Here is a 21,133-nt window from a genome sequence, read left to right as displayed (position 1 = left end):
GCAAGTTTTACGTGGCTGAAGTAGGGTTCTAGTAATAACGTTTTCTTACCTACGTGAAAGCCACAACGTGATTTGTCAACTTCTATTTACCCTTCATAAGGACCCTGTTCATCAAATCCGCTCCAAGTAAATTAGGAGAGACAGACACCTGCCAGCCACCTTATGCAACTTGTGCATGTTAGTCGGTGGAACCGGTCTCACGTAAGCGTACGTGTAAGGTTGGTCCGGGCCGCTTCATCCCACAATACCATTGAAGCAAGATAAGACTAGTAACGGCAAGAAAGTTGACAACATCTACGCCCACAACAAATTGTGTTCTACTCGCGCAAGAAGAACTACGCATAGACCTAGCTCATGATGCCACTGTTGGGGAACGTTGCAGAAAACAAAAAATTTCCTACGGTTTCACCAAGATCCATCTAGGAGTTCATCTAGCAACGAGTGATTAGATGCATCTACATACCTTTGTAGATCGCGAGCGGAAGCGTTCAAAGAATGGGGATGAGGTAGTCGTACACGACGTGATCCAAATCACCGGAGATCCTAGCACCGAACGGACGGCACCTCCGCGTTCAACACACGTACGGAACAGTCACGTCTCCTCCTTCTTGATCCAGCAAGGGGAGAGGAGAGGTTGAGGGAGATGGCACCAGCAGCAGCACGACGGCGTGGTGTTGATGGAGCTGCAGTACTCCGGCAGGGCTTCGCCAAGCGCTATGGAGGAGGAGGTGTTGGAGAGGGAGAAGGAGGCAACCAAAGGCGTGGGATGAAAGCCCTCCTTCCCCCACTATATATAGGAGGGCCAAGGGGGCGCCGGCCCTAGGAGATCCAATCTCCTAGGGGGGGCGGCGGCCAAGGGAGGTTTCCCTCCCCCCCAAGGCACCTAGGGGGTGCCTTCCACTTGTGGGACTCTTCCCCTTTTGGAACCCTAGGCGCATGGGCCTCTTGGGGCTGGTGCCCTTGGCCCATGTAGGCCAAGGCGCACCCCCTACAGCCCATGTGGCCCCCGGGGGCAGGTGGCCCCACCCGGTGGACCCCCGGGACCCTTCCGGTGGTCCCGGTACAATACCGATGACCCCGAAACTTGTCCCGATGGCCGAAACAGGACTTCCCATATATAAATCTTTACCTCCGGACCATTCCGGAACTCCTCGTGACGTCCGGGATCTCATCCGGGACTCCGAACAACATTCGGGTTACTGCATATACATATCCCTACAACCCTAGCGTCACCGAACCTTAAGTGTGTAGACCCTACGGGTTCGGGAGACATGCAGACATGACCGAGACGACTCTCCGGTCAATAACCAACAGCGGGATCTGGATACCCATGTTGGCTCCCACATGCTCCACGATGATCTCATCGGATGAACCACGATGTCGAGGATTCAATCAACCCCGTATGCAATTCCCTTTGTCAATCGTATGTTACTTGCCCGAGATTCGATCGTCGGTATCCCAATACCTCGTTCAATCTCGTTACCGGCAAGTCACTTTACTCGTACCGTAATGCATGATCCCGTGACCAGACACTTGGTCACTTTGAGCTCATTATGATGATGCATTACCGAGTGGGCCCAGTGATACCTCTCCGTCACATACGGAGTGACAAATCCCAGTCTCGATCCGTGTCAACCCAACAGACACTTTCGGAGATACCTGTAGTGCACCTTTATAGTCACCCAGTTACGTTGTGACGTTTGGTACACCCAAAGCACTCCTACGGTATCCGGGAGTTACACGATCTCATGGTCAAAGGAAAAGATACTTGACATTGGAAAAGCTCTAGCAAACGAACTACACGATCTTGCGCTATGCTTAGGATTGGGTCTTGTCCATCACATCATTCTCCTAATGATGTGATCCCGTTATCAATGACATCCAATGTCCATAGCCAGGAAACCATGACTATCTGTTGATCAACGAGCTAGTCAACTAGAGGCTTACTAGGGACATGTTGGTGTCTGTTATTCACACATGTATTACGATTTCCGGATAATACAATTATAGCATGAATAAAGACAATTATCATGAACAAAGAAATATAATAATAATGCTTTTATTATTGCCTCTAGGGCATATTTCCAACAGGGAGTACCAGATTCTAATCTTTGGACCTCTTCTCGGTTTCTTTTTTAACACATCGACTTCTTCTCAGTCGGCATCGTCAGCAACTGTTTATTTATTGCTGCGAACTTGGATAAAAGATTATATCATCACGGATTTCTTCACAAGTCATCATCTGTGTCAGCTTCATATGATGTAGGAGCATCTTCTCACCTCTTTTAGCTGTAAATATATAACAAATGGTTGAAAATCACAATTCTAGCTGTAAACTAACCTATAGCTACAAGAAGGTTATCTCACAGAAATTGAAACATGAGAGGAGCCTACTATCAGTTTTAAAGCAGAAACCATGGAAATCATAATTCTAGCTTTTATCTTTTTGAGGGTTAAAAAAATAATTCTAGCTACATGTCCATTTTTGGAAAACAAGGAATGACTTCATCTTGGAAGGCCTCCAACCAAATCTCTACCCATGTACAAGGAGATTCAAAGTGGAAATGGAGTGGCTTGCTTATTCACAGAGATAAGTGGAGCCATTCATTTGATCTCTTGTACTGCAAACCGGCCTAGGAGGCTGGCAGCCATGCAGTATTAGCTTTCTTCTTCTGCTTTCTCTCTCTGTGTAAATACAACTTTCTTTATTTTGGAACTAATAAAAATATGCAATAGAGAAACCTACTGTCTTCCTCAAAAAGATAATGAAAACAGAAACCTGAGAGCAACATCCTAAATCATGCATGCACACAAATCAGAGGCAAAAAAATGCACACATCGAACTCTGAATAACTCTTTTGTCCTTTTCCTTTTTGAGGGAAACTCCTAGTTTATCTTATATTCTTATCTGAAACACATAAACACATAACTGAACCCTGGTCTCTTCGTAGTACTACAATTTTGACTTGGTTGCATACCTCTGATTCTGAATCAGGAACCCTGCGGAGTACTCCCTCTGTAAAGAAATATAATAGCGCTTAAATCAATCACTACTTAACGTGATGATGCTTCAAAAGTCATGGCGAGAGATGGACCAAACTGCTCTACCTACTCCAACCGATCGTGGGTTAGCCTCGTAACAAAGCTATCCATGCTTAGTCCGGTGTGTTTCCACCGCTACGCGCATCTGACTTAAAATAAGTGGCAACTCAAACCTGCAAAGCACATAAATAACCCACACAAAGCAATGGCATCTATATCAACCTCTGCATTCATCCAGCCTCCACCGTGCGCTACTCCATCGGCTACTGTTCAACCACCCCTCCACCGTCTACTGTTCATCCAGCCCTCCACACCACGGGGTCCTGTTCAACCACCCCTCCACGGGCACCCCTCCACCGTCTACTGTTCATCCAGCCCTCCACACCACGGGGTCCTATTCAACCACCCCTCCACGGGCACCCCTCCACCATCTACTGTTCATCCAGCCCTCCACCACACCACGGGGTCATGTTCATCCAGAGGCAATGCCACCGCTCACTGTTCATCCAACCCCCCCCCCCGCAACGCTCACTGTTCATCCCGGAGGCAGCATCGATCGGCTTCAGTTAGCAGCAGTAGCGAAGGAATCGCTCGATCGGGTTCAGTTAACATCCATCAATCGATCGCTCGGGTTCAGCAACGCGTAGCCTGTAGTGCAATCGCTTGGGTTCAGTTAGAGCCCAACGCCTCGCTCGGGTTCAGTTAGAGCCAATGCCTCGCACACACGCGTGTACGTGTACGAGAGAAACGCGCATCGCTCGGCCCCCGACCTCCCACCGTAACCGAGAACTCCACCAAATTTTCCTCCCCCTCGCTTCTACCATGGTTTTTTCCGTCATTGACGGCCCAAAGAATGTCATGCAGCTGCATCTCCGGCCCGCCTAGGACGAAAAGCCCATTTTCTTTCATGATTTTTTGTCATAGAAGTAGGAGCCCACCACATCTATGATGATACCGGGTTTTGTCACAATTATCATCATAGAAGTGTCATATGTATGACAGGAAACAAATTCGTTCGTCCCAAAATGTCACGGACGTGTCTTTTTTTTGTAGTGCATGTCGATCTCGGCGTGATTGGGTTGGTCAGTGAGGATGATCCGGCTAACTTGGCTGTCGGAGGAGGGGTAGAAGATCTTAGGCATCTTGAGATGGAGCCCAGGGTACTACTCCGTTGTGATGGAGGGTTTCGTCGTTGGAGCATCTCCGATGAGTTGTATGACGCCGAGGCTGAAGCAGGACAAGAGAGACAACATTAACCTGAGTGGAACTATAATAGCATCTCCAATAGATGACGTAAAATACATAACCACAAAGTGCTAGATGTAAAATACATCAGTCGCTCATCTCTGAACTTAATTGTCGAAACTGAATTTAACTGTCAAAACTGAACTTAACTGTCAAAACTGAATTTTGTTGTCGAAACTGAACGCACTAGTAGCAGAAAAGCAGTAGCAGCAGTAGCAGCGCGTGTGGGAGCCGGTGCAACTGGTCGTGTAGCAGCATCAGGTGAGGCTACTCGTCAGTGGACTAACTTTTTTATCTCTGGTCAATCGATTTTCCAGCCGTTGGATACGAAATCAAGGGCATGCAGTTCATCGTCATCAACAACATCTATTACCTTTTGGAGAGTGATGTCTCCTAAATTGGTTAGGTGTCACTTGGGAGCCTCCAAATCACCGCCGTGCGGACCACCCCCCACCTTGAACCCTAAGATTAGATAGGCGGTACCTCTCAACAGCCTCTTCCCCGCTGCGGCTGGTTCTTCCTTAACTCTGGCAACTAAAGTTTGTAGCTAAATTGGAAGCATCACAAGCAAGATTCTTACGAGAGCAGCAGCGCGAGCCAAGAGCAATAGCAAGAGGACCAAGCAGCGGGTACCGGGAGCAAGAGCAGAGCAGCAGCGCTCGGAGCGAGAGCTAATGCACCAGGCAGCTCTTACTGATGTGGACGTCACCGCCGAGGGCGATGCCGTGGAGGAAGTGGACGACGACGCCACCGTGGATGGAGCCGCGCCATGTTAGCTCGGGACCAACTGCCGGCAGCACCGTGAGATCGAATCAAGAAGAAAATGTAGCGATTAGTGTACAACCTCTTTGGTGGCGCCGATTAGGCCTCAACTTCATCCGAGGAACGGTGATGATGATTCTCTCCCGGTGGTGCAGGTGAAGACGACGGTGTGGGAATGGAGGTGGCGCGAAAGACGAGGGGAACGTCAGGGCAGCTCCTTGGAGGTGGAGGACGGGGTGGCTGAACCGGCGAGATGACGAGATCGATGACGGATCCTCATCGGGTACGACGGATGAGGGACGTCGAGGTGTTGTTGTGGATGACGTCCTCGGGGAAGAGGCTCCGGCTGGGTGGCGGGCGGAAGAGGGTGTGGGGCTTCGCAGGTTTTCGTGGTCTCGGTGTACGAATAGGTGGGCAGATGGGATGGGAGTGAGGAACCATGGCTTAGGGACGCGCTTGTCCGAAATGTGGGGTAAGTTATGAAAGTACCCCCACCGATTTGACCTAGGCGATTCTTTCGTTTCAGGGGTATCACGGGCATTTTGCGTGCCGGGATTTCACAGGAGGTGGGAGTTTTCACGCGCGTTGTAATTTTGGAATAGCAAGGCGTGGGTTGAGATAGAGGGAGCTGTCGGAGCACAACGAGACAATGATATATCCTAAATATTTCGGGGTAACAAGGTGCGGGTTGAAATTTCTGGACAATCCTAACGTGTACTGTACCAAATCAATTCGTACTTCCGTCGACGAAAAAACAAAAAGAAATCAATTCGCAGCACACCAGAGAGTCTAGTCCCGTATACTGTACCAAATCAATTCGCACTACAAATATCATTCAAAACTTTGAATTCATGTTAAGTTCAATTAAAATATTTTTCTACGTGTATGATGCATGCAACCTCCTCCTCAAATGAATGTTTTAGTGCATTCCAAACATATATACCACCTCTTCAATATGAACTAAATTTGAATTTGTTTCTCTATTTGAATAAGATCTACAATAATGATTGTTGTGAAGTCAAACCATTTGAATTCATTTCTCTATTTTAATAAGATCTACAATCATCATTACTGTCAAGTTAAACCATCGTTTGTGTATTATCTTCACAGCACACCACATGATTACTCTCGAGTTAGATATGAACTATGTGTACTATATGAACTTGAACTCGATTTTTTGAATCCACTTTATGTTGTTTTCAAATCACAGTACATTTCATGCTCTAGCTAGATCTTCATAATCTAAACTATGTCTCATATGTATAATGTGTTTGTCACATAATGTATGGTGCCTCGCCCCCTATGCCTACAAGTATTTAGATGTGAGTTGCAAACACCACACATTACCACAAATTCAAATAAAATGTGAGATTTTTCGATATATAGTATTGGTTAGATTGTTCGATATTTAGTTGTAAGCTGCAAACGCCACACATTATCACAAATTCAAATAAAATGTGAGATTTTTCGATGTACAGTATGGTTTAGATTGTTCGACATTTAGCTGTGAGTTGCAAACGCCATGCATTATCACATTATGATATAACATGTGCAAAACCATAGCACGTTATCACCGCTATATTCATGCATGCATATGTTTATAACACTATGATCTCCTATTCAAATATATGAATCCACTTCATATCAAATTATGATCTTTGTTAGTCTCTTACACCCACAGAATCCTCTAACCTTTGTAGCTAGCACTAACTTTCTCTTGTGCACGCACATCGGCACACGCCCTCCTCGCCCTCCCCCTCCCTCAGCATTCTATCCATCGCGCACATTCTTTTTTTTATTTAGGTCGTTCTCCCATAGTCTCCACAACTCCTTTCCGAGACACACTGATCGATAAACCTCTCCAGCAATGTCTGCCTACAACATACACACGCACCTTCCATCTCCTCCTTTCTGTGTCCATGCCTCGTGTCTCTCATATGGTCCCACACACGTGTAAACTCTCGCCCCTCTTTTCATCGATTTGACAACCGCACACTCCTCCCCCTATCTAGCTAGTAGCTCGGCCTCTCGCACCATCCAACACTCTACCCCTCTCCCTCTTTCTCTCTCTCTCTCCTCTCTCTCTCTCTGTCCTAACCTATTTCCCGTCTTCAGTTATGTATGGATGTCGACCGCTCTCCCTCAAGACATAGCTGGGTCTCTCCTTCTCAACACATATACGAGTCGTTCTACCTCTCTAGTTAGCCATCTGCCTCCCCCCCACCCCCACACACCAATACATCGAGTGCTCTAGTCATGTCTCCCTGCCACACACAAATTTGCCATGTGCCCTCTAACGTTCCCGTTGGCCAGTCGCCCTATATCTTTCACTTGCACACACACAATTTCAATGGCTCTCTTCATCGATCTCGCACCCACCCACTTGATCCTCTCTTCGACTCTATCGATATATATGACCCCTCCCTCTCTTCTCGTGGATCGCCCCCTCTATATATGATATGGATAGGCCCCTATTTCACACACATTGCATGCAAAAAATTCTTTGAGAAGTCATCGACACATATTCCCATAGATACATTCACGAAATCAACCCCGCCCCCAAACAAAAAACACTCATGAATGCACGCGCCATCTGTCTAGGTTTGTATCTCTCTCACACACACCCGTAGGTGGGGGACGTGCACGAAGAGAAGAGGCGCACACACGGCGCATGTACTCCCGTTTCTTTCCCAACCACATCCGCGCGGGTACATGGTGGAGCTCATTTCTGTACGAAAAGGCAGCCCACGTGGTAATTTGACACGTGTACTGGTAGTCCACTTGATGGAGGATCGTCTACCATGGGTGGACAAACAAATTGCGACTTGACGCGTTATGTTAAAAAAGAGGCAAACCACGTGGGGCCTACCTTAGAGGAAAGGTTCTATACACTCGAGATGCTCTGTACGTATTACTTTTGATGTGTCCCGTCAACTCACAGAACGAGGAGAAGCTTGCTTACTAAGCCGTCTCCCCCGCCCACGGGCGCGGTGGCACGCAGGACGAGGTGAAGCTTGCTTACTACTACTCATGTACTATATTGGTTTATTGGTCCCCATTGTATATTGTGTCAAATTTTGACTATAGATTGAACTAACAAAACGTTCTTACATGTTACCAAAAATTATATCATTGAAAGCTATGTTTAAATACGAATCCAATGATATAATTTTTGTTGACATGCATCAACATTTTGTTAGCTAAAAATTTGGCACGAACTACAAAGGTGACCTATAAACTAGGACGGAGGTAGTAGTACTACGCCTTACGCCCGCTCCCTCGCCCACATGCGCGGTGGCTCGCAGGACAAGGAGAAAATTTTACTACTCCCTCCATTTACTCCTCGTCCCTACCTTGGTTAGAGAGATTATCATATTGTTTGGAATATTTGTCCTTTAGTTGATTTCAATATGAACTACTAGTACATACTCCAAACACTGATGTATATAGACGTACTTTAGAGTGTAGATTCACTCATTTTGCTCCGTATGTAGTCCATATTGAAACAGACGTAATAGTACGCACTCTCCCTCGCCCCTCGATCCTCGCCCATGTGGTGGACATGTAGCAATTAATTCAGTCTCATATAGCCAGAACGATATACTGCAGTACTATTATTGCTGGACTTCCCGAAGAGGAGAAGAGCCAATCGCAAGGTTAATATTTTGGAGATGCCAAGCGCAAGGTTTATAGGAGAACGAGTAGTAGATGTCGGGTCATTTATAAATAAAGTTTTTTTTCTTCGGTGGCACGTACGCAATATAAATAGGTTCATATGGAGAGAAAAGGAAACCACTCCACTATATATTGTACATAGGCAGGACGAGCCTACACAGTTGCTTGCTAGGGTTGCTCTCTTCACAATCTCTCTCGCACAAAACGGCTGTGGCCGCATCTCTAACATCCCGGCAAGCGAAGGGTGGATGGTTAGTGTAGATGCGGTCACCGTCGCCGACGGCAAAAACCCGTTGTCGGCGCGTCCCGATCAGCGGTCCCCGCCGTTCTCTCTCACAAAGCCGGTGAGGTTGCCTTCGTCCCTTGCTCACTGCCACAATGTGGGCAATTGCTGCCTCCCGCCGCCCTCCTCTAGGTTTAGCTACGTCCCGACATCCCTCTAGTACATCTCCCATTACAGCCAGCTTGCACCACTGCTCTAGCTGCCCACATCACTCCATGTGGATATTTCTCTACTTATTTGCCCTGCACATACCTCTACTGGCTTCTACGTATTGTATTTGTGATGAGTTTATGTCTCATCAACTATTCCCAGTAATCTTATTCTAATCACGCTTCTTTAATTTCTTTGCCACATGGATGCTCATCTCGATTTTGGTGAAACTGCACAAAATGATCCGATGGTCAAAGGGTTGCAAACTTCATTTCTTCGGAAGCTCCAACGTTGCCACCAAATTAAAGCCTGGTTAGGGTTTACGGTTCAAGGGCTAGGGACTGCATGGATCATTTTTTCTTTAGCTGTCTTTGTCCAAAAATGTGTCAACTTTAGTAGTAGTACAAAGTTTGCATAAAGTTGAGACACTTATTTTGGAACGGAGAGAGTACATATTGGCTATGATTTGTCAATCATTGATATGCAATAGCATGCATGTTAGTCTCCTTTGTATTTGATGAAATGTTGCAACGGGCAACCTTGGATGCAAGATACATGAAACAGAAGCTGGAAGCTTCATAGCATTGTACAGATTTATCTAGCTAATAAATTACAGTACGTACTATACTAGTGGTCCCTTCATTTTCAAGGCCACAAACCTATATTACAAGTACCAAGGCAAAAGTTAATGCATGCTTAAGCCAATGTTGCAAGCCAACTTGTCTCCTTGTATAACGTGTTAATTAATGTGTATTTTTCTCTTCCACCCATAGCAAGCCAATGCTTTCACTCCTTTTTGGTTGATTAATGAGGCGCATTCAAGCCAACCTCCTCAAACCCGCATGGATGCAAGGGATAATTAATGTCCCTTTGCTAAAATGAGGCAAACACAATTAATTTCGCCTCGACTAGTGTTAGTGGCCTTGTATAGTTGCAAATTGTAATTTTGGTAGTGGCCTCATATATGAAAATGGAGGGTGATAACATCCCAAATTTTCAATTTGGAATGTTATACATTAGAGCATCTTTGCATATCATGTTTTATTGCATTTTGGTTTATCCTACAAATTCCACGCAACTCAAGGACCTACGGAGAGAGTTGGGGATTTTGTTATTTTCATATTTAAGGTTTTCTCGAATTATGAAAAGAGGATCGTTTGATTTTAATTATTTTTCTCTGAATTGTTTCTTTTATTAAAAATGAAAGAGCGAGGATAAAATGACTTCCTCAAAATAAAGAAATGTCAGAGATTTAATATTAAAGTCAAATGAGGTTTTTATTTTGGAGTTTTTTGCTGTTTTATTTGAATTTAGGAAAAATGCGCGTTTTTCAAAATTGCATATAGGCCCCAAATAAATGTTCACTTTGTCTGGCTTGATTTTAGAAGTCGGGTAAAACTTATTTCAGGATTTCTGCAGTCCGTTTAGTATTTCTTTTCTTTCATTTTCAGCACGTCAATTTTTTTTAAAAAAGAGTCGACCGACTTAGGGCGTACTCGGCCAGGACTTCTCGGGCCAGGCCTTTATAAGCCGCGCCCGAGGCCCGTTACCGCCGCCCCGCCCCCCCGAAACCCTAACCCTAGCCGCCGCCGCCGCCACCGCCCCACGCCGCCTCGCCGGAGCTCGCCGCCGCCGACTGGCCGGAGTTCGAGGTAGCCGCCATTTTTTTTAAAATCGGTCAGTTTTATTTCGTAAACCCTAGATCCGGTTTTTTTCTAGATCCGGTTCGGTTTATTTTCATCGGTTTAGTTATTTAGCGAACGACCGCTTTTACGTTCGTTTTAACGAACGGTTTCCACCGTTTAGATGCAGACAATGAATGTTCGTTCTTTAGCCTGTTCGTCGTTTTTCTTTTTTCTCAGATTTTCCGCGATTATTTCTGATCGTGATTTCTGATCCAATTTTCGTTGTAGTTTAACTTTTCGCTCGTTTTTTGGAATCAGGCGATTCATGCGTCTAGAGTTTCGTCTCGAAACCCTCTTTTCGTTTAACCAACTCAAATAAGTTTTTGCTTCTGTAAAATTTGACTTAGATCCAGATTAGTAAACGAAGCTTGTTTTTTTCGCCGTTTGCCTTTCGTCTTTTCGTTTGATTTGTTTCTTTTGCAAACCGGAGTTCTAAAGTTGAACTTTCTGGTTAGTTTTCTTATTTGGAGTTTTACCTGTGCATTAGATGAGTACTTATTGTATACTTGTTTGTTTGTTTGCGTTAGAGTACCCGGAGTGCGCCGCTTGCTACCTCGAGTCTCTAGGTTTTGCGGATCCTCAGCAAGGCAAGTAACACTTTGATCATACCTCTTACTACCCAGTTTTATTGCATTAGATCAATCCTCAAACATTGCATGATTAGAATCTAATTAAATTGTGGGTTTTGGAAAGTAGATGAAGTAGTACCTATTACCTGTTTTATTATCAAACCCTTGGGAGTTACTTCTACGTGTTGCTTATATGGCCATGCTAGTAGACGTGGATTGGGTGAGTGTATCCATGACAGATGTGAGATTGTTAATTAATGGTTTATTTAAGGTGGCAACTTTAATACACATCTGGGTGGATTGAGGCACCTGGGTATTCCAGTGATTGCCTGTTTTTCTTTATGGACCACCACCCAGGCTCAAAGGGATCATGAGATTATTCATGCTAAAAACTTCCGTGTGCAGCCACAAGCTACTATGGACTCTAGCATAGTTGATTAAGTCGTGCGAACTCTTACAGTGGTAGACTAGCAGATGTAGGGGAAATTAGGTGTAACGGTCTACCCGATCGTAAGGTGCTAGCGCTTCTGAAAGACTATGTCTCGGTCATCCGTTTCTCAAACACCATGTAGTGCGAGAATTCCAACGGACGAGATCTAGTCTTGTGGGGAAAAATGCGCAAACCTCTGCAGAGTGTATAAACTAATCATGGTTAGCCGTGTCCTCGGTTATGGACATCTTGAGTATCTAGTACTTGGATTATCATGTGAATCTCATCATGTGACTTTAATTAATTTTGTTGGGTTTTAAATGTTGATGCTTAATTGGGATTGAGAGGGTGTCTACGCTCTCAATGTTTAACAACCACCATGATAGTTAAATAAAATTTATTCCTTTGCAGTAGGGAAAAATTGGCTTTACGCAAAACTGTAACCATAGAGCTTTCCACCAGCCATATATGCATGTAGTATAGCCCAGTTCTGTTCATTACTCTCTATGTGTTACATTGCCAGCATATTCCATGTGCTGACCCGTTTTCGGGCTACAACGTTCATGTTGCAAACTTTTCAGACGACGAGTAAGGAGCTTTAGGTCGTGGTTCTATACTCAGTGATGCCGTTGGAGTTGATGGACTCACTTATCTTCCAAGCCTTCCGCTGTTATCGTTACTAGATGGCCTTAAGCCATATTATTTTGTAATAAGTTCTCTTTTGAGACACTCGTTGTAATAAGTGTGTGATTGCTACTCTGCTATGAATCCTTCAAGTACTGTGTGTGTCAGTATTACTGATATAGGGATGACACTGAAGCACAGAGATCGGACCGTCTGAGGTCTGGTCGCTACAAGATGGTATCAGAGAACACGCTGACTGTAGGACACGACCACTAAGATAAAGCCCTAGATCACTGTTCTCTTCTCATTTCTGACTTCTCATCTTTTCTACTCTTTTAGGATGGCGGATGCAAAGAACAAGTTCACGCAACCGGATGAAGATACACCCTTTGGACGCCACCTGAAGGAAGTCACTAAGTACCTGAACATCGGAGTACCAAGCTTCAGCGGGACCTACAACGCCACTTTACCCGAGGAAGAGCGCTGGATGATTCAAGTTTAAGTTCCAGGAAGGACGTTCGTGCCAGTCACCGAGCCCATAGAGTTTTCCTTGATGCACCAACCTAGAGTCTAGGAAAGAGCATGGCAGCCCACATCGCCATGGGACGTATTGGAGAAGTTTACCGCAATGATCTCAAGAATACTATCTATCAGATTTGTGGGCGCCGAGATGAGCACTTGGAAATGATCAACACCAAGAAGGATAGATCAATCGCAACTTTTATCCAGGAGTTAAACCAGCACATTCGACGCCAGGAGAACCAGATGTGCGCAGACATGATAGATCTGAAGAAGGCGATGACAAGAATCACGGAGCTGGAGGAAGAACTCAAGGCTACACGTGAAGATTATGAGGAGGAAATCGTCGTACTAGTGGAGAAGAATGACGACCTGATTAAGAAGATCGGAATATTCATGGGAGACCCCACACTAGTAGAGGAAGACGAAGAACCCAAGGAGATTCGCCCGGAAGACTACATCTTCATCGACGACACCGACTCTGACTTGAGCGATGATGACTATGTTGATGAAGCTGGAGCAGATATCATGGAGTCTGCAACTGAAGAATATTTCTAGTAGACCACCACATCAGTAGTAGTATTCCACCATGTAAATAGAGCAGTCCGAGCACTTTTGCGATAGTTAGATCGATTGTATGCCCTTGTTTGATTGAATGAAGTGATTTTGTTTGCAATTGCCTCAGGTGCATATGGGTAGTGTTTTCTCTCTAGACCTCTCTCTATTCTTAAATCTCATCTTTTCTAAACCCATCAGATGCCTCCGAGACGTGACAATGTATTTGCATTTCCACCGGAGCTCACTCAGTTGATCCAGCAGCAGAATGCGTTGATGCAGTTGCTAGTCCAGAATCAGAATCAGGGGAACAACAACAACAACAACCCACCACCACCACCACCACCTGTTGATCACTTAACCCGTTTCCTTAGACTAAATCCGCCGGTGTTCTCCATTAGCACCGAGCCTATAGTAGCAGATGATTGGCTCCGCAAGATTGGAAGGGAGTTAACCACTACAGGATGTACTGATGCTGAGAAGGTGCGCTTTGCCGCACATCAGTTGGATGGACCAGCAGCATCATGGTGGGAGAATTACACTGTCACCTACCCTATAGCCATGGTGACATGGGACCAATTTCAGCAGGCTTTCCATACAGCCCATGTTTCAGTAGGAGCTATGGCCATGAAGAAGCGTGAGTTTCGCAACTTGCGCCAAGAAGGAGGACAGTTGGCCAATACGTGGATGACTTTAGTAAGTTAGCACGTTATGCCCCGGATGACGTTGCTACGGATGCAGCTAAGCAGGAGAAGTTTCTGGAAGGACTGAATGATGAGTTGAGCATGCAGTTGATGGTAGCAACCTTCAACAACTACCAGGAACTGGTAGATCGTGCTCTTATGATTGAAGGGAAGCAGCAGCAGATTGAGAACCGCAAAAGGAAGTATGGACAAGGGAAGTACAATTCAAGAGCTCAGCAGAAGCCACGTTTTACCCCGAAATCGGGAGGACATTTTCAGCATACCCATGGAGGGGGAAGTTCGCATAATCATAATGGCCCCAAGAACGGTAATGGGAATGGGGGAAGCAACGGTCAGAACCGTACCAACCCATCAACACCAGCCAAGAGAGACCTGAGCCAAGTCACTTGTTATAAGTGTCAGAAGACCGAACATTATGCTAATGAATGTCTTGAAACCCAGAATGGAAATGGCAATGGAAGCTCTGGGAAGAAGCCGAACCCTTTCAACAGGGGACAGGTGAACCACGTTAACATGGAGGAGGTTGAAGCCCAGCCAGATGCAGTAATAGGTAAGTTTTTGGTTAAGTCATTTACTGCAATCGTTCTTTTCGATACTGGTGCATCACATTCATACATATCAAGGGGATTCATTGATAAGTATAACCTGCCCACCAAGGTTCTTAGAACACCTATGTTAGTAAGCTCACCAGGAGCGGAGTATATGGCCAGTAAAGGATGTTTTCAAGTGCCATTGAGTATAGGTAGGCATGTGTTTCCCTCGGATTTAATCATTTTGGAATCGCAAGGTTTGGATGTAATTCTGGGTATGGATTGGCTATCGATATATGGAGGAAACATCGATTGCGCCAGTAAGTCGATTTTGCTTACCACCCCAGAAGGAAGAAGGATCAAGTATGTATCACGGCATGTGCCGAATAGGACTCAAGTAAATTCCCTAACAGGAGTTGTACAGGAGGAAGTACCGGTGGTAAAGGATTTTCCGGATGTATTTCCAGAAGAGTTGCCAGGCATGCCACCGGATAGAGACATTGAGTTTTTGATTGAGCTTTTGCCAGGCACAAGACCAATATCTAAGAGACCATATCGAATGCCTACAAAGGATTTGGAGGAGATTAAGAAGCAGATAAAGGAGTTACTGGATAAGGGATATATTCGCCCAAGTTCGTCACCTTGGGGATCACCAGTACTTCTAGTGGAAAAGAAGGATGGATCGTTAAGGATGGTTGTTGATTATCGAGGATTGAATGAAGTGACGATCAAGAATAAGTACCCACTACCGATGATCAATGATTTGTTTGACCAATTGCAAGGAGCAAAGGTATTTTCCAAGATCGATTTGCGATCAGGATATCACCAGTTGAAGATTCGAGAGCAGGACATACCCAAGACAGCTTTTACTACGAGGTACGGGCTGTATGAGTATACCGTTATGTCATTTGGTCTGACTAACGCACCTGCTTATTTTATGAACATGATGAACAAAGTGTTTATGGAGTTTTTGGATAAGTTCGTCGTAGTGTTCATTGATGATATACTGGTTTACTCGAAGAATGAAGAAGAACATAAAGTACATTTGCGTTTGGTACTTGGTAAGCTCAGAGAACATCAGTTATACGCCAAGTTCATTAAATGTGAGTTTTGGTTGAAGGAAGTTGGATTCCTCGGACATGTTATATCCGGAGAAGGAATAGTTGTAGATCCCACCAAGGTTGTCACTGTGACAAATTCGGAAGCCCCAACAGCAGTTGGAGAGATCCATAGTTTTCTTGGACTCGCAGGATACTACCGGAGATTCATTGAAAATTTCTCGAAGAATGCAAAACCTATGACGGAGTTGTTGAAGAAGGATACCAAGTTCAATTGGACCGAGGAATGTGAGGCCAGTTTCCAGGAGTTGAAGAAACGTTTGGTTACCTTGCCAGTGTTGATTCTGCTAGATGAGCGCAAGGATTATGAGGTGTATTGCGATGCTTCACGTCGAGGACTTGGAGCACTGCTTATGTAGGAGGGAAGAGTTGTTTCGTATGCTTCACGACAGCTTAAGCCCCATGAGTTGAATTATGCTACACATGATTTGGAGTTAGTAGCCGTAGTTCATGCATTGAAGACTTGGCGACATTTTCTCATTGGAAACCATTGTGAGGTCTACATGGATCACAAGAGTTCAAAGTACATCTTCACGCAGAAGGAGTTGAATCTCAGGCAAAGGAGATGGTTGGAGCTCATTAAGGATTATGACATGAGATTGCATTATCACCTCGGAAAAGCTAATGTAGTAGCTGACGCATTAAGCCGCAAGAGCCATGTCAACACACTAATGACCGGAGATTCACCAAAGGAGTTAGTCGAGGATCTTCGTGACCTACGTTTGGAGATAGTTCCGAGAGGCTATGTAGCAGCATTGGAGATTCAGTCTACTCTGATGGATAAGATCAGAGAAGCTCAGAAGGCTGACAAGGAGATTGTCACCATAAAGGAGAAGATGAGTAAGGGAAAAGTTAAAGGATTTCGTGAGGATGAACACGATACCTTATGGTTTGAGGACCGCGTTTATGTGCCTAATGACCCGGAGATTTGGAAGCTAATTCTACAAGAGGCCCATGATTCGCTGTACTCGATTCACCCAGAAAATACCAAGATGTATTTGGATTTGAAGGATACTTTCTGGTGGACCGGAATGAAGAAGGATATTGCGGAGTATGTAGCCGTTTGTGATGTATGTCAGAGAGTAAAGGCAGAGCATCAGAAGCCAGCAGGATTGCTACAACCATTGCCGATACCCAAATGGAAGTGGGATAAGCTAGGCATGGATTTTATCACGGGATTACCCAGGACCCGTTCAGGCTATGACTCGATATGGGTTATAGTCGATCGCTTGACGAAGGTAGCTCATTTCATCCCAGTGAAGACCACTTACACCAGTGCTAAGTTGGCAAAGATATACATGACCAGGATTGTATGTCTGCATGGAGTTCTGAGAAGCATTGTATCAGATAGAGGAACTCAGTTTACCTCAAAGTTCTGGAATCAGTTGCACAAAACTTTGAGTACCAGGCTAGAGTTCAGTACAACTTTTTATCCGCACATCGATGGATAGACCGAGAGAGTAGATCTGATTTTGGAGGATATGCTGAGAGCTTGTGCGCTAGATTATGGATCTAGTTGGGATGACAACTTGCCATGTGCGGAGTTCTCTTACAACAATAGTTATCAATCCAGTTTGAAGATGGCCCCTTTAAAGCCTTGTACGGAAGACGGTGCCGAACACCATTGTTGTGGGATGAAGTTGGAGACCGCCAGTTGTTTGGACCAGATTTGATTAAGGAGTCTGGACAGAAGGTGAAGTTGATTTACGATAGGCTTAAGGTAGCCCAGTCCAGGCAAAAGAGCTATGCAGATTCTAAACGCAAGGAGACAGTTTACGAAGTCGGAGACAGAGTTTATCTTCGTGTATCCCCGCTTCGAGGAGTTAAGCGTTTTGGAGTTAAGGGAAAATTAGCGCCACGTTTTGTGGGACCATACAAAGTTTTGGAGCGTATGGGAGAAGTTGCTTACAAGTTGGAGTTTCCCGAAGGATTGTCGGGAGTTCACACGTGTTCCACGTTTCCTAGTTGAAAAAGTCCCACGCAGAGATGGCGTATATACCGCTGAGAGATACAGTGCCGCTGGAAGCAATACAGTTAGATAGTGATTTGACCTACGAGGAGAAACCAGTCAAGATACTCGAGTTTTCCAGCCGAGTTACACGCAACAAGGTTATCAAATTTTGCAAGGTTCAATGGAGTCACCATACCGAGGATGAAGCCACCTGGGAGCGAGAGGAAGATCTGCCGAAGGACCATCCTCACCTATTTTCTAGCCAATCCGAATCTCGAGGGTGAGATTCATCTTAAGGGGGGTAGGTTTGTAACATCCCAAATTTTCAATTTGGAATGTTATACATTAGAGCATCTTTGCATATCATGTTTTATTACATTTTGGTTGACCCTAGAAATTCCACGCAACTCAAGGACCTACGGAGAGAGTTGGGATCTCGTTGTTTTCATATTTGAGGTTTTCTCGAATTATGAAAAGAGGATCATTTGATTTTAATTATTTTTCTCTGAATTATTTCTTTTATTAAAAATGAAAGAGCGATGATAAAATGACTTCCTCAAAATAAAGAAATATCAGAGATTTAATACTAAAGTCAAATGAGGTTTTTATTTTGGAGTTTTTCGCTGTTTTATTTGAATTTAGGAAAAATGCGCGTTTTGCAAAATTGCATATAGCCCCAAATAAATGTTCACTTTGTCTGGCTTGATTTTAGAAGTCGAGAAAAATTTATTTCGGAATTTTTGGAGTCTATTTAGTATTTCTTTTCTTTCTTTTTCTGCACGTCAAATTATTTTAAAAAAAGAGTCGACCGACTTAGGGCCGTACTCGGCCAGGACTTCTTGTGCCAGGCCTTTATAAGCCGCTCCCCAAGGCCCATTACCGCCGCCCCACCCGAAACCCTAACCCTAGCCGCCACCCGCCGCCGCCCGCGCTGCAGCCCCACGCCGGAGCCCGCCGCCGCCGCCCGCGCTGCCGCCCGCGCCGCCTCGCCGGAGCTCGTCGCCGCCCCGCCGGACCTCCCACCGCCGCCGACTCACCGAATCTCGCCGGAGTTCGAGGTAGCCGCCGGTTTTTTTTAAAAACCGATCGGTTTTATTTCGTAAACATAGATTCGTTTTTTCTAGATCCGGTTCAGTTTATTTTCTTCGGTTTAGTTATTTAGCGAACGGCCGCTTTTATGTTCGTTTTAACGAACGGTTTCCACCGTTTAGACGCAGACAACGAACGTTCATTCGTTAGCCTGTTCGTCGTTTTTCTTTTTCTCGGATTTTCCGCGATTATTTCTGATCGCGATTTCTGATCCGATTTTCGTTGTAGTTTAACTTTTCGCTCGTTTATCGGAATCAGGCGATTCAAGCGCCTAGATTTTTGTCTCGAAACCCTCTTTCCGTTTAACCAACTCAAACAAGTTTTTGCTTCTGTAAAATTTGACTTAGATCCAGATTAGTAAACGAAGCTTGTTTCTTTCGCCGTTTACCTTTCGTCTTTTTGTTTGATTTGTTTCTTTTGCAAACCGGAGTTCTTAAGTTGAACTTTCTGGTTAGTTTTCTTATTTGGAGTTTTACCTGTGCATTAGATGAGTACTTATTGTATGCTTGTTTGTTTGTTTGCGTTCGAGTACCCGGAGTGCGCCGCTTACTACTTCGAGTCTCTAGGTTTCGCGGATCCTCAGCAAGGCAAGTAACACTTTGATCATACCTCTTACTACCCAGTTTTATTGCATCAGATCAATCCTCAAACATTGCATGATTAGGATCTAATTAAATTGTGGGTTTTGGAAAGTAGATGAGGTAGTACCTATTACCTGTTTTATTATCAAACCCTTGGGAGTTACTTCTACGTGTTGCTTATATTGCCATGCTATGCTAGTAGACGTGGATTGGGTGAGTGTATCCATGACAGATGTGAGATTGTTAATTAATGGTTTATTTAAGGTGGCAACTTTAATACATATCTGGGTGGATTGAGGCACCTGGGTATTCCAGTGATTGCCTGTTTTTCTTTATGGACCGCCACCCAGGCTCAAAGGGATCATGAGATTATTCATGCTAAAAACTTCCGTGTGCAGCCACAAGCTACTATGGATTCTAGCATAGTTGATTAAGTCATGCGAACTCTTAAAGTGGTAGACTAGCAGATGTAGGGGAAATTAGGTGTAACGGTCTACCCGATCGTAAGGTGCTAGCGCTTCTGAAAGACTATGTCTCGGTCATCCGTTTCTCAAACACCATGTAGTGCGAGAATTCCAACGAAGGAGATCGAGTCTTGTGGGGAAAAGTGCGCAAACCTCTGCAGAGTGTATAAACTAATCATGGTTAGCCGTGTCCCCGGTTATGGACATCTTGAGTATCTAGTACTTGGATTATCATGTGAATCTCATCATGTGACTTTAATTAATTTTGTTGGGTTTTAAATGTTGATGCTTAATTGGGATTGAGAGGGTGTCTACGCTCTCAATGTTTAACAACCACCATGATAGTTAAATAAAATTTAATCCTTTGCAGTTGGGAAAAATTGGCTTTACGCAAAACTGTAACCATAGAGCTTTCCACCAGCCATATATGCATGTAGTATAGCCTAGTTCTATTCATTACTCTCTATGTGTTACATTGCCAGCATATTCCATGTGCTGACCCGTTTTCGGGCTGCAATGTTCATGTTGCAGGCTTTTCAGACGATGAGTAAGGAGCTTTAGGTCGTGGTTCTATACTCAGTGATGTCATTGGAGTTGATGAATTCACTTATCTTCCAAGCCTTCCGCTGTTATCGTTACTAGATGGCCTTAAGCCATATTATTTTGTAATAAGTTCTCTTTTGAGACACTCGTTGTAATAAGTGTGTGATTGCTACTCTGTTATAAATCCTTCAAGTACTATGCATGTCAGCATTACTGATCCAGGGATGACACTGAAGCACAAAGATCGGACCGTTTGAGGTCTGGTCGCTACACGTCCGCAACAGATGGCTCCGTCAGTTCCTACGTACTTTACCGAGAGCCACAACACGACACTCGGCAAAGCATATGCAACATCCTATTTTATTTTGTGTGTGTTCTTTCTAACTGGCATATGGTCTCACTGGCCACTTATCAGTAAAAGTTTTAAATAACTTCCTAAATATTCTGGAAAAAATGACGATATCTTTGCCGAGAGCAGCTCTCGGCAATCCTCCTGACCACTAGGACAGCGTGGCCCACATGGGAGCTGACAGTTTAGATCGCTTTACCGAGAGCTGGTCTCGGCAATGTCGCCTTCCTTTCCGAGAGCTGCTCTCGGAAAAGGTGTGGCACAA

At 44.7% G+C, this 21,133-nt stretch overlaps 1 long non-coding RNA gene across 1 annotated transcript; it reads right to left on the bottom strand.

Annotated features, from left to right (window-relative positions):
- Positions 1-2,103: 2,103 nt before the first annotated feature.
- Positions 2,104-3,233, bottom strand: LOC125516153. The gene is made up of 3 exons (XR_007287252.1): positions 3,109-3,233; positions 2,979-3,016; positions 2,104-2,289 (listed from the first exon to the last, which is right to left on the bottom strand). It is a non-coding gene; the product is annotated as an uncharacterized LOC125516153 (long non-coding RNA).
- Positions 3,234-21,133: the final 17,900 nt, after the last annotated feature.

Source organism: Triticum urartu, chromosome 6, assembly GCF_003073215.2.
Source record: "Triticum urartu cultivar G1812 chromosome 6, Tu2.1, whole genome shotgun sequence".
Lineage (NCBI taxonomy): Eukaryota > Viridiplantae > Streptophyta > Magnoliopsida > Poales > Poaceae > Triticum > Triticum urartu.
The sequence above is the reverse complement of the archived record's forward strand: the minus strand, read 5'-3'. Positions and strand labels throughout refer to the sequence as shown.